Source organism: Diadema antillarum, unplaced genomic scaffold (genome assembly GCF_040938485.1).
Source record: "Diadema antillarum isolate AM-2024a unplaced genomic scaffold, OU_Dant_1.0 scf00000183, whole genome shotgun sequence".
Taxonomy (NCBI): Eukaryota; Metazoa; Echinodermata; class Echinoidea; order Diadematoida; family Diadematidae; genus Diadema; species Diadema antillarum.
The window spans coordinates 2852026-2867205 of record NW_027271072.1 but is presented as its reverse complement, the minus strand read 5'-3'; positions in this window follow the sequence as shown (position 1 = coordinate 2867205).

The window sequence follows — 15180 nt, the reverse complement described above, 5'->3', positions numbered from 1 at the left end:
AAAACTGTGTACAAATCTTGCAATATCTCTCTTGCCTTTCCACAGTTCTTTCTTGTTGGATGTAATGCCAGGTGTACGTCACGAGACCGACACTCTCGAGTCATACATTCTACGAGTAATACAGCCCACGAGTCATACAACCTATGAGTTTGACACTATGCAAACAAAGCCCACGAGACCGACACATTAAACCCCGTGTTGTATCTGTCGAACTTGTGGGCTGTTTTTACCTAGTGTCGGTCTCATGGGCTTTATTTGCCTATTTGCCTATAGCGTCGAACTCGTGGGCTGTATGACTCATGGGTGTCGGTCTTGTGGGATGACCCCATAATGCCATCCCAGACAGAGGTGTGGGATGAGGTGAACTCTATTTGCCATGACGACATGGAATCTGTGTGCTTTGTTCCTAGACTGTCAATCTACTTCCATCTCTGTTCTGAGGAATGTGCTCCACTTTGCTGATGACTTTGCTGTTGTCAGTTCCAATGCAAAATTTAAGCTTAAATTAAGGCATCCAAATGCCACTTAATGATGGTACCAGGCTGATAGACTCCAGATACAGAAAATCTTTTTTCTTGTTACCAGTGTCCTTTCGACTTTGAAGGGCAGTCCTGGTTTCAGTCTGCATTTACCAGATGCAGAAATACAGTGCACTCCCATTATAACAAAGTCCTCGGGACCGGCAGTTTCCTTTCGTCATATCGAACAGATAAACAATAAAAATACATAAGAGCAGATAATGTTTCGGCCTAAATTTTTACTTCGTTGTAACCAGAATTTTGTTATAACCGTGTTCGTTATAACGGGAGCGCACTGTACAGGTATTGGATTACTATTGAAATGGCACAAATAAATGAAAACATCATATGTACATATACGACATTACACTAATCACAAATTCTCTATAAAAAGTATCACTGCAGTGAAATATACGTACATGTACTACAATTGAGGTTCTTCTGTAATAGATTTAAATATCTCTTGATTTATAGTGTACATGAAGATATTTAATTTCAGCCTCCAGTAGGATATCGATATTCATGTGATAAACAGTTCCATATCATTCTGACTTTGCAAAAGGAAAAACAAACACAATAACTTAACCCTGTTTTAACTGGGCTATTTCAGACCAAGTTTTTACTGGGGGTGGGGGTCAATTTGACCCCCCCCCCCAAGATCTCGGAGACCGATTGTCCGATTCACGCGAAATTTTGCATGGACATACATTGAAGTATTAGGAAGGCATTCATGTTTTCGTTTAGAAGATAGAATGTAAAATATGCAAATTATATGCATATTAATTAGCGAAGTATGGTAATTTTTGCTAGTTTGCAAAGAAAATGGGTAAAAAGTTTCACACGGACTCAAATGAATCATGGACATAGATAATTTTGACATTAAGGTACAATTTGTATTTATATTTTTACCATGGTGTCATCTTTTTACATATTTACATGAATATGCATAAAATTTGCATATATTGCCATACACACATGGGAATGAAGACACTGAAAAACCGTGTTTATTCTGTCAGCCAAGCAAATCTTTGAGCTAAATAGACACAGTAAGAGTTGTCATGATATACTTCTAATGACATTTGAGTCTCTTCTTTTCTTCTAATTAACAAAATACAGTCATATCATTCATTATGCAAATGAGATGAGTATGCATCAACATAAAGTATGATTCTGATGAGCTGTTCATAAGTACACACAATTTCTCACTGAACCGGAACACATACATAGAATTCCATGTTTTTATGCTATTACTCATCATTACCATGATCTGTCTCTCAGGATTCAAGATGATTCTGCATGTAATTTGCATAAATTATACTGAAAGCATGAATAATTTTATACATGCCAGTACCTATAATAAAGAGACCTGTGTATTCCCTCAGTATACAAATGGCATACCCTGTGAACATAGTACTTGTATGTATGGAACAGAAATTTCTTGCAGCAAAGATATTTTACCTTTCTAATGAGTCATTAATTATGCAAATATGCTAATCAACCACAAACTTGTGTAGGTCCTATTACATCAGTATTGCATTCCCTACCACTTTACCTATGGAGTCATGAATAGGAGAATTTATATGGAAAATGTAAGGACAGAAATTTCTACCTGACTAGCAAAAATGCTCTAAACTTCTCCTTGGATTTATTTATTATGTAAATGTGTTAATTATCTACCAATTACACTGCATACCATTGTGTGGGTCATACATACATGAAAACTTTCAAAAGGATGTACTATCATAGGCACACCTTTATGTATTTCTTACCTCAACACAAATCTCTGCATTGTAGGTTTGTAACATGAATCAATAAATGATGGATCAGTTTTAGATCTATATGCAGTTACACCACATACTGTCACATATGCTCTCAAAATAGTCATCAATATTATTGTTTGGGTAAAAACAGAACTAAAATAAGTCAACTAAAAAAAAAGATGGCATAATCATAAAGCAATCCTGCCCAATAAAGCAACAAACAAACAAACAAACAAACAAAAAAAAACCCACCTGAAATTCAAATCAGTAAGCATGATGACACAATTATGATCATTACTGACAGTCCTTTGAATACCATGTTTCAAACTTAAGTTCCACATCATAGTTATCCATGTAGAGTCTACTCCGAATAGCACGACATGCACATGAGGACTGCATGGGTGGGACACATAGGCCTCACCAGTGTTGGCATCTAGTGCTGACTTTGTTCATGTTTCTCTTAGTGCGCTTGTGTCCATCACCATGTGATTCGTCAAGACACTGTCTACATCTTCGTCGTTCATCGGCTTTGCTTTCCAGGAGGCGCTCTAGAAGTTGACGCAGAGGCTGTCCAGTCATGACATGTACCTTTCTCACAACTGACACTTGCAGGCCTCGAAGTGACCGTTGTTGAATGTACGGGACAGTAAGGCTCTTACAGAGGGACCATCCATAGTCGAATGAGTCGACTCTCTGTGGATCCTGGCCATTGTTCATTGCATGAATAGTGGCACTACATTATATTCACACGGCAGGTGTCAAGTAGGAAGGCGAATGCTACCATGGTCCATTTCTTGGACTTTGCCTTACTTGAGTAGCTCTGTGCTCGCTGATCGATTATGCCGGTCCCACCTTTTGTGAAATCGTACAATTTGTAGATTGCCGGTTTCTTCTTGCCATCGTCTCGTGTTTTTCATAGGATGGGTTTCATTGTTTGTTATGTTCTTTAATTACTTTTGTGGAGGCTCACTCCAATAATTGCAAGAACACAAAGAAGTAAGGTTGAAACATAACTTCTATTCTACTCGGTTCGGTCGGCGTCTGACGATCACGAACAACTCACACAACATGTGTGTTACATAGGATGCGTCACAATAGTCTACATTCAAGTCGATACATAGCATCCCTCCCCCTTTAAATGAATGGAAGGGTTCAAAATACTTGCCGGCTGGGCAATATAACAAATAACCATAACTTTGGTATTGGTTAATAAGTAGTTCCAAAAATTAACTTTGTTCTCTTTAACTTGCTTCCATAAATGTATACATAATGCACACTACAGGTATGTATTACTGGCTTACTCCACTTATATGTACATGTACACTGTTCAAAATATGAACTCAGTTATTCGAATTAACTTATTTTGTAATCCTGAATGTCTTTATTATACATGTACCTATTAAATGCTAAACATAACTATTTTGAGTTTCCTGCTGTGTTTTTCTTAAAGTGATATGACTATATTCCAAAACATAAGTTTTTGTTCACAAAATCATTTTCATAACAGTATCATATCATCAATATATCTATCAAAAAACTAACACATATGACCATTTTTTACTTTATACAAATTTGGCTTGTACAAAACTAAGCACCTTCATGAATAACCTATCATGTTGCAATCCCTTAGTACATGTATAACAACAAACTAAATACAAATGTATTCCTTTTAAATGATGGGTATATATTTTCCTGTCATGGTATAATTTAGCTCTCTCTATCTCCAATATATGTAACCATAAACCTATTGACTTCAACTTCAGTCAACCTTCTGCTTCTCCATTAACTATAGCCAACACATAATTTACTCCATATTGAGCTTAATCCTGAAAGTTGAAACAAAGTGCAGTATATTTTTCTTTCCTTGTCCCAACTATGGTTTGAATAGTATAGGCGCTGTTACATCAACATATGACCTTAAAAACTACTCATGATCAACTTAATTCTATATATAAAACTTTGTCTTGAACAAAAAATTATAACCGCTGTCTCACTTGACAAACACAAGATTAACATCACCAAATTATATATTTTCAGTACATATATCACTACACCATTATGTTAAACATTAAGTGTTTGATTTACTTATCAAGCACTTGCAAATTATGTTAACATAGCAGCACCCGTGGAAATCCACGGGTCTGAGGGGTTTTATTTTTTTTTTCTCATAATACGATTTTGCACATTTTTATTGAAGAAATAAAAAGAAAAGTCTTCTCATTCTTTCGTTAATTGTGCTGTCTTCTAAATGACCACCCAGAAATTTTATAATACATTTTTGTAGTATATGCCAGGCGATCCGGTCCATTGGTAGGGATCATTCCCGCCACTACTTGCTTTTATTATAGAACTTGAGTTTCGAGGGGTTATTTGCACCCGTTGAAGTCCAACAGTTGTCTTGTTGCCCCTCACCCCTCCCCCCCCCCCCTCACGCACACACACATTTCCACCTCCGCAGGGCAAAAAACAAAAACATTCAGGGAAAAATTACCAAAAACGCAAATGAGATTCCCCGAAAGTTCTGCCCACAGGTTGTTCCCGTCGAAACGGGAAGATATTAACACTATGACTTTGATTACCCCCTGCTCTTGCATCCACGCGGGCACCCGCGGGAATCCACGGCTGGTCTCAAGGCCTCGGTTAATTGTTTTGTGTTTTTTTTTTTCATGTTTCTTTTCCCCACGTTATGAGAGAAAAATAAGATATTTTCGTCTTCATAATTTTGCTCCCTCCTTGTTGTTTTTAATCACCAAAACTTGGCTTGATATATCATATTAATATAGAACTACATCTGCTTCAGATTGTACATTATCATAATTAATATTAGGCCTACAATTATTGCTCCTATTATTGTTATTATTATATCATTATTATCATTATCCTTATCATTATTATTATTATTATTATCATTATTATCATCATTTTTATTATTTGGGGAGGGGGAGATCATAGTCATATATCAGGTTTAATAGGCACCCGTGGGAGTAGGTTCTCACGACCTCGTATTTTTTTCTTTAATATTGTTCCCATGTTATGGAAGAAAGAAGAATATATACATCACTGCATTCGTCATTTGCTCCCTCTTTTTTTTTGTCACCAAAACTTGGTTTGATAGACCATAGAACCACACATTCTATTTCCACTTGCAATTTTAAAAATAGGCGGTCGGCAAAGCGAGGTTTTCCTCTACGTCCGCTCATCTTATGAATATGTATGATTACAGCAGCTCTGCAGTAAACGAATGGACACAGCTGCGCGTGTAATCTGATATGGAAGGGTACGATCGGCAAATATATTTAGCCGCGTCCTAAACAGTCTGCGTACAATGACACCGGACTTGAGAGCAAACGGCGAGCAAACTAAATGACGTACCTGAGCTGCATATAGTATTCTGCAGTTGTGCAAAATACAATTACATAACCAACGTTCGTTGTTTTCATTTGGGGACGCCAATAATGGCGAACTGTACGTAAATGCCCTTGTAGTCCATATCACGCACACACAGATTCGTGTAACCATCGTCAACACATTCAGTACACGTAACAGGCGGAGGCAAAGGTACATCACAGAACTATATACACACAGTGTAGAGTGTGTATAGAGTTCTGCGAGGTACATTGTGTGTGTGCGTGCGCGTCCGCCGGAAGATGTCAGAGATTTCGCTGCACCATCATCTTTAGTATCCCCCAGTGTCTCTGCAAGCTAAAAGATGGAAGATCGAGAAAGCAGGAGGCCAGCGCAGGTTCGGTGAATATTGAAAAGCTCGGCTCTTTCGTCACGCACAAAAATGCATTATGCATGTAGCTAATTAATTTTTCTTTTTCGTCCTCGACGTCGACACGGAGGCGGAGAGGGGACGAAACCCACGCCATTCGATGTAGGATACTCTCCTGCGGCCGACGGCACCGGTCGCAACTGCCCGGAGCCGACGGCTCGGGAGGAGATAGAGAAACCAGCAACGCCGAAATAAAACAGGAAATACATAAGGCCGCGACAACAACAACAACTTCGAGTATTATAGTATAGGATTATGTCAACCTCTGGTGTGTATTTGGGTATAACTAACAGCATACTGAGTGAATTACATGGTTATGATATATCAATAACATGGGTATGTTAGGTGTTTTTGTCCGTTTGATGATGCATGTGAGTTTACTTGTACACAACATATTCTTGGAATTTACTTGGCATTTTCCTCTGCCTTTGTGAAGATCTTTGTGGTTTTGGTGTTGTGTCAGTATTTGGTGTAGATACTTCTGGTACAGTTTCAGTGTTTGATTCTATCTGAATATCCACAGTTTCTGACCTTTGTCCTACATCATTTTCAGTCGATTCTGCATTTCCATATTTGCTTGGCTGTTTGATGGTCCTGCAGCCTGCTCTAGTGGAGACTGAAGTGGATTTTCAAGAGATGACCTCGCAGGGTGTAGGATTTCACGAGGCAATTGATTCCCGGTATCTGCTGGAATACAATGTCTCATGTGATCTACATGACGTCTCACATGACGGCCATCATCTATAGCTCTATCAAGTAGATCGATTCTGCGATGATCTCTACTACTTTTCCGTACAACCAGGTTGGTCCGCATGAGAAGTTCTTGACTTGGACAAGATCCTGTACAGTGAACCTTCTATCCTTCCTCCTATCAGTTCGGCTTTTCATGGATGTCTGCTTGCGCTTCACATTCTTGTGTAGGTCTGGCCGGATCTGATCAAGTTTGCTGCGAATCCTTCTCTTCAGCAACAGTTCGGAGGGACTATTGCCTGTAGTCTCCTGAGAAGTGAGTCTGTACATCAACAAGAATTTCTGGAGTCTCATTTCAAGGTTGTCACCGGATGTCTTTTTGACTCCTTTCTTCACTGTTTGAACTGCTCTTTCGGCAAGTCCGTTGCTTGAGGGGTGCTTTGGAGCAGTTTGGACGTGATGTATGTTGTTGTTGGTGAGGAATTTGGTAAATTCCTCTGACGCGAATTGGCTGCCATTGTCACTGACAGTGGTTTCTGGCAAACCGTGAGTGGCAAACAGTCTGCGAAGGACAACAACAGTTGCACTAGCTGTAGCTTTACTGACACGCACTGCGTCTATCGACTTGCTGTGTGCATCCACGATTATCAAGACATCTTGATTCTCGATCTGGGCATAGTCAATATGTAATCTCATCCAGGGTTTGTCAGGGAATTCCCATGGATGGATCGGTGTGGCTGGAGGGCTACGCTGGTCTGCTTGACAGATGGGGCAAGTTCTCACTTTCCTTTCCAGTTCTCTATCGATTCCTGGCCACCACAGGTATGATCGAGTAAGGCTTTTCATCTTGACTATGCCAGGGTGTGTACTGTGTAATTCATCGATCAACTTGTTGCGCATGTCTTGGTCTGAAGGAATAACAACTCTGGAACCCCAAAGAAGTATTTCATCTTCTACTGTGAGCTCCTCCTTCCTACAGGTGAATGGCTTGAATTCATCACTCAGATTACTCTGTGTCCACCCTTGCTGAGTGTAATGCACGACTCTCGACAACACAGGGTCTTTCCTGGTCTTGCTCCTGATTTCCTCAGCATCAACTGGTCTGGTGTCCACATCGGTGAGTAAGTTTACTCTGCACAGAGGCTGGTCATTGAACTCGGCGAAGTTGTCATTTGACCATTCCTCGGGCGATACTGTAGGCATAGGCAACCTTGACAGTCCATCAGCATTTTGATGCTTTTTGCCCTCTTTGTACACTATATCGTACTCGTAGGCCGACATGATCACATGCCATCTGGCTATCCTTGCTGATGCCATGGGACTGGCTGGTTTGTCCCCGAATATCCCAAGAAGGGGCTTGTGATCTGTGATGATGCTGAAATGCCTTCCATAAAGATACTTATGGAATTTTTTCAAGCCAAAGATGATTGCCAGGGCCTCCTTTTCATACTGAGCATACTTTTGTTCGCTGCTTGAAAGAGTCCTGGATGCGAAAGCTTTGGGCTGCTCTCTGCCGTCTTCATCTTGATGGCTTATCAGGGCTCCAAGGCCATAGGGGCTGGCATCCGTTTGTAGCAATAAAGGCTTGCTGGTGCTGTAGTGCGTTAACACTCTTTGACTTTGAAGGAGTCGTTTGGAGTTGACGAACGCCTTTTCTTGCTGTGGTCCCCATCGGAACTTCGAGTCAGGATCTACGGGGTTATTCCTCTTCTGGTTGCCTTTCCAAGAGGTCCCTTTGGAAGTGTATTCCGCCTTCAAAAGCTCTGTCAGGGGGGCAATCTCTGCAGTGAGATTTGGAATGAATCTTCGGTAGTAACCGAGAAGTCCCAAGTACGCTTGTAACTGCGTTTGATTCACTGGCCTGGGTGCGTCCTTGATTGCATCCAGCTTCTCCTGTAATGGGCTGATACCGCTCTGGTCTATCTTGTGACCCAGGTACTGGATGGTTGGCTGCATGAAAGCGCATTTCTCTTCCTTCAGCCTAAGTCCATTGTCTGCCAAAGACTTCAGAACTGCTTCCAGATTGGCTAGATGCTCCTCTGGTGTTCTCCCGCTGACTAGCAATTCCAAATGGGAGTCTTTTGTATCGATATAACCCTCTATGAGTGTTTATCGTAGTGTATTGCCTGGCTTCTTCATCCAATTCAATTTGGAGATATGCGTGCGACAAATCCAGTTTTGAATACAGCTGTCCACCCTCCAAATCCTGGAGTAGGTCCTCTAACGTTGGAATCGGATACTGTTCTAAGTCTAACAGTTTGTTTGCGGTTACTTTGTAATTGCCGCATATCCGGACTGATCCGTCTGGTTTGTCTACGGTGACAATGGGGCATGCTATTCTACTTGTCTTGACAGGTTCAATGACGTCCTGTGCCAGCAGTTCATCAAGAGCTTTGTCTACTTTAGACCGTCTCGCATAGGGCACTGGGGCTGCCTTGTAGAACATTTTCTCATTTGCTACCTCCCTGGGATGCACTTCGGCCTTGAAGTCTTTCATTTTCCCTAAGGTAGAGCAGTCGAAAACATCCTTGTTTCGTTCCAGTACATCTTCAAGGCTCTGTATCTTGTGAACCGTAGCTTCCTTCTGGGTGGTCTGGTCCAGGGCAGGAAGAGTTATCAAGGGGGATTGGTGAGGCTTGTAACCAATCACGACCAAGGAGGCTTACACCGTCTTCGACAACAAGTAAAGGCAACTTGTAGGTCTGACCACCAGGGGCTGGATCAGGGCTGAAACTGACATCCACTATGGCTTCACCCTTTATGGGAACTTGATCTCCAGTATAGGTGTTGAGCTTGACGTTCGTTGCTTTCAGTTTTGCACTGCCAATCGTACAAAATGTTTCTGCTGAAATGATAGTCCATGGACTGCCTGTGTCCACCTCCATCGTAATGGGCTTTCCATTAACACTAACGGAGACATGGTATGCTGAATTTTTAGAGAGTTTATTGACAGTATTATCCTTTATATGACTCATGCTTGCAGAATTTGGCGGTTCTTCAGAGTCACTGTCATAATCATTTCCTTCCAGGAAATGTGTGGACTTTTCTCTCCGAGCTCTTCTGTATGCGTGCACACTGACACATTGGCTTTGTGTGTGTCCACTCTCTGAACACTTGTGGCAGGTTTCAGTCTTGAATCTACAGTCCTGTGGTAGATGATTACTGGAACCACAACGCCAACATCTTTTTGCTTGCTGGTTCATGGGCTTGCTGCTGTTTGTTTGATTCGCTTCATTCCAAACCACCTGGTACGAAAACTCTTCCCTGCCATCAGTGCTCTTGACCCCATCCGGTATCCCTTCCTGTTGGCCTGCATCGTTCCTATGATAGTTATTCCATTTGTCAGCATCCATTCAGCTAGGGGAAGGGATGTGTAGAGCCTATCAACTGATATGTTGCGTCCTTTGAGTTGGCCATGCGTCATCATTCCTGCCATCATGTCCTTCACAACCTCTTCAGTACCTGACTTGTAGAAAGGCATTGGCTCTTCCACAGGCTTTCCACAATATGGGGCTGCAAGGAATGTGTATGGGTACCGTGAGGCATTGATCGACTTGTAGAGCATTCCATAAACATTTGGCCAGCTTGTTTGGGTTGAATTGCTTGAAGCCAACGGATGTCCTCATCGGATAGAGAGTCTCATCGATGGTGAGGAACTCATCTGGTGTGACTGCAGATGCACAATTGCGGTTAAGATGAACATGCATCTCACGATATGCAGCGAAACGGTCATGTTTCCATCTGTCATGCCTGGTTGTGAAGTCATCGAAGGAGAGTTTCGAAAGTAGAAATGCAAAACGATTTTTGCTCATCGTAGCACCAAATATTGGATTTCCAACTTCATCGTCGTAGAGGTGAGTGATGTCGTGGTTATTCATGCCCAGGAGACCCCTGGCATACATCAAGCCAATCACTGCTTCGACTTCTTGCATGTTTGTGTCATGAAGGTAGGTGATTTTAGGGCTTGACAGCAATGCTGGGCTGGTGTTCTGTCGAAACTCGCGAATCTTGTTGTTTGTCTCCTTTACCACTAAGTCCATCATGTCATCTGTGAAGAGGACTTTCCATGCCTCGACCGGTGTCTTTGCTTGACTGGCTGAATGATTTACTCCAGGGGTTCCTGTCAGAATGTTTGCAGTATTCTGCCTACCTCTTTGAGTGGGAGGCTGGTTTTTCCAATGAACCTTCTGTCCCTGGTCATTTTTGTTGCCTTTTGTGTTACAACAGAGTAGGTCTTCACCTCACTTGGAGGATTCCACTTGTCATAGTTGTCAGGATCCAAAGAAGACTCAATGTCTTTCACAGCTCGATGTCGAAGTCTCGCAGGTCTATTTGGAAGTAAGGGTGGTTCATCGACCTCAGACTCGGCATCATACATTTCCACATCCGAGTCAGAATCAGACTCAGAATGCTGTCCCAACAATTCATCCAGGTCATCTCCATCATCACCATATATTTCCTGGAGGATTGTCATCTCTAGATTGAGCTGCGCACTCTCCTGGTCAGGGTCAACAGTTTGCTGATCAGGCTCCACATTCTTTTCCTGTAATATAAAGAAAGATTGAGAGGCAAAAATCAGATGGTTTTGTACTACATGCATATATACATGTTCGATAAAATGTATCAGTAAACTTTCGTAAATACATCAGAGTATGATGAAAAGAATCAATGAACTTATATAAATTCATCACATACTCACACACTCATATAACTTACGGAGCCAAACAACAGAGTGGCAATAACGCTGTAACCATTTCGAAATAATGCTTTAGCATACACATACTGAACTGTTTTCCATAAATGAAAAGACAGAAATTCTTACCTTTCTCTTTCTTTTTCTTGCAACACTCCCTAAAGATATTGCCATGATTGTATCCTGAATACAAAGTTCCACTAGTACCAGTACTCCTGTCATGTGCACATGGAAGAACATGTAGGTGTACTCTGCTCCTATAGCACAACAGTGAATGAAGCAAATTAGCTGTGAAAGTGACAACTCCTTCTGTACTCCCATTGTCTTAGACCCATCTAACTCAGTTTAGGCAGAAAGGGATTAGGAGAGATAAGGGTAGAAGGAGGGGGGAAGTGTAAACATGGGAGAAGGGGATTAGGGAGATATAAGAGAAGAAGGAGGGGAGAAGTGTCAACAACAGCTAACAAAAGAGCTGTGTGTTCAACACTAGCCTTTGAGTGCAAGTGCTGTATCTAAATTGTCCTTCCAAATTTAGGGGTTGTTTCTTGAGTATTAGAAGTTTGATTATCTTATGACAATGTTACATTACTTTCCTTTTCAATATGGAGTGATATATAAAGTAACACAGAAAATATTGACAGTTGTTATCAAGCAAAAATGTTATTTTCAGGATCGTCTTTGAATTTTTATGTATTCTCTTGTATTTTCTTTTGTATCCTTTTTTATGTTTTGTATTATTAATTTCCTTTTCAATATGGAGTGATATATAAAGTAACAGAATATATTGACAGTGATTATCAAGTATAAGTGTTATTTTTAGGATCGTGTTTGAATTTCTTATGTATCATATAGTTTTATTTTCTTTTGTATTCTATTGTTTTTTATGTTTTTTATTATCTTGACAATATTTGAAATAACAACCTCAAATACAATGTAAATGTACTACTGTATAGAGGAAATGAATTGTTTCACACAAAGTTTACAACATGTCCGTTCCATAATACACACATATATGGGAAAGGCACTATTTTTGGATGACCTGTGACCTTAAATTGTCATGTGACCTTCGAGTGCTCGGTCCGATTTTAAAAAACTTGGTACCAAAAATTGCGCAAGACTTCAAAGAGAAAAGTCATGAAAGGAGCACTTCATATCTGCCGCGGTTCCGAAGTAGTCGCAAAATTACGACGGGGGGGGGGGGGGGGATCAAATTGACCCCCCCAGTTAAAATAGGGTTAACTCCTAGCAAATCTCTTTTAACTTCTTGAGAATGGATGGAATGCTAAATAACGTCCGATACATGAAGTAATACTTTTACTAGAAGCAATTTTGATATTTTCACTTTCAGTTGTACATAATCATTTACATCAACTGATTCTTGATCTGTAACGATTCTTTGAATAAGTTTCATCTTGTTGTGGTCTTACTTCTTCACGGCCATCTCCATCCTCATCTGAAGACCCATTGAGGTTCCTTCCCTACGCTTTTGCTCTTTTGTTTGTCGTTGATGGCTCTTTTTTTTCAGATCAAGCTTTGAGGGCCCACTTACATTGCCAGTCAGTGTAGCATTCATCATTTCTTTTTTCTTGTCTTAGTGCGAAAGCTACATCTAGATTTTCTTGTCTTAGTGCGAAAGCTATACATCTAATCTGCTTCCAATAAAGAAGATCGACTTTTTTGCCGTTAGCGAGTTTGTGAAGTTCTGCATGCCCAATGTCTGCATAACTGGTGTTGAGAGTATTTTGAAAGCTCGAAAGGTGTGCTCCTTGCGTTTGTGCCACCAGTTAAGCCAACCAAGCAGGTCACTCTCCTCGCATATGATTTTTCAGGGCATTGTAATTGCGATTGTACATCTATGTTGTAGCCTTTTGGCCTCAATCTCTTGAAATTGGCTGGATCTGTTGACTTCCCTGCATGTCGGAGGACGCTTTGTTGGAAATAATTCACACAGCGAGAGTTTGTAGGCTCTGTCTTTGAAGCGTTTCAGAGTCTTGTCATAGAATGCTGCCCCCCCCCCAAAAAAAAAAAAAGACTATGCTAAGAGATGCTTGTGTTCTTCTTTCCATGGATACCCCTTCTTCTCCGCCTCCTCTTTCTTCCGCTTGTCTGGGCCCTTGATACTGCAAGTGGCGCTGCCCGCATCACTGGTGCAATCCCCGCTCTCGCGCATGGGCTTCTCTGGCAAGTCTTGGACCTGGTCCAGGTCCTTGTCATGCTGAGACTGAGGCGGCTCATCTGACTGCTCCTCCTGTAAACCACTAGCCGCTTGCGCCTGTTCCACCTCCTGCACTGGGACGGTGTTTATCCTCCTCTTCTTGGTTGATCCAAACCCTCGGCTACGCCTCTTTCCTCCCGTGGGCGGTATATTTCCACAGCAGATGATGGCGAGTTGAAATCAAAATGAAGTCATGCTGTCACGTCAGTCATGCGGTCAGACGTCACATGGTGCAGATTTTACCCTGAAATATACCCAAAAGCATGTCTCGGGACGTACGCGAACAGTTCGCGATTAGGTCGAGAAACGATCGGAAGAACTTCGCGGATTTTGCGAAACAAGCGTGATACATTCTCTAAACTATCGGGATGTGTTTGGGATTTTACGAATATCTTTATTTTGCGAACATCGCGAGTGTCGCGCACATATGACGAGGCTTTAAAGACATTTTCGAGAACAAATCAGGAGGAGATCACGACCCAGTGTGCGGAAAAGGTTCGCAAAAATCTGATTTTTTTCGAAATTCTCGCCAAAGTAAAATTAAAACGACATCCGCGAACAATTTGACGACGCTTCCGAACCCCCGCGTTCGTTTGTCGAACTCTTGCAGACTGAATAGGGCCTACGAATGTTGGACTTTGCCTTTCCCACCCTTTGTAAATCGTGTGCGAGCTCCGTGAAATCAGCCCTTGACTCGAAACTCGAAAAAAAAAATAACTCAAAACTCGAAAAAAGATTATTCGAAACTCGAAAACTATAACTCGAACAGTTACTGTTCCCTCCAGCCTCCCTGACCTCTCTTCTCCCGCTTCGGCTTCGATGCATATCGTCTCTGTTAGACCCCGTTTACAGTGCGAGGCTCGGCCGCGGCTCGGCCGCGGCCGTGCCAGCCCCGCTTCAGTGTAAACGCGCAAAAGGCCAAATGCGAGGCCAAAATTGGCCTCGCATTTGGCCTCGCTCTGGAGGTGGTCTCGGCCGCGGCCGAGCCCGGCCTTTTCTTGGTGTAAACGCAAACTGGGCCAAATGCGCGGCCAATTGCGCGGCCAATTTTAGTCTGGCTTCCAAACCCTCTGCCTGTATCTTTTGCTATTCAGGATATTAACCCCCTCAACGTCGAAAACTAGTATAGTTTAAGGTGGTTTTGTCCTGCAAAGGATTTGTTCCTTCGGCAAAGGCCTTTGCCCGAACGGCGACTTCGTCGCCACGGACTTCATTTGGCAAAGGGTCTGAAAACCAGACAATACCAAATTGCGTTTGTTTACAAGCAGAGCGCCACTGCACTACGACAAAATATTTAGAGGTTTGAATCAAAAGCGCGGCCGAGCCCGGCAGTGTAAACGGACAAAATTGCGGGGCCCGGCCTCGCAATTGAGGCTGGGCTCGGCCGCGGCTCGGCCCAGCCCCGCACTGTAAACGGGGTCTTATACGCACTGTGTAAACAGTTGGGTATCAAAGACCCCGGCCTCGCAATTGAGGCTGGGCTCGGCCGCGGCTCGGCCCAGCCCCGCACTGTAAACGGGGTCTTATAC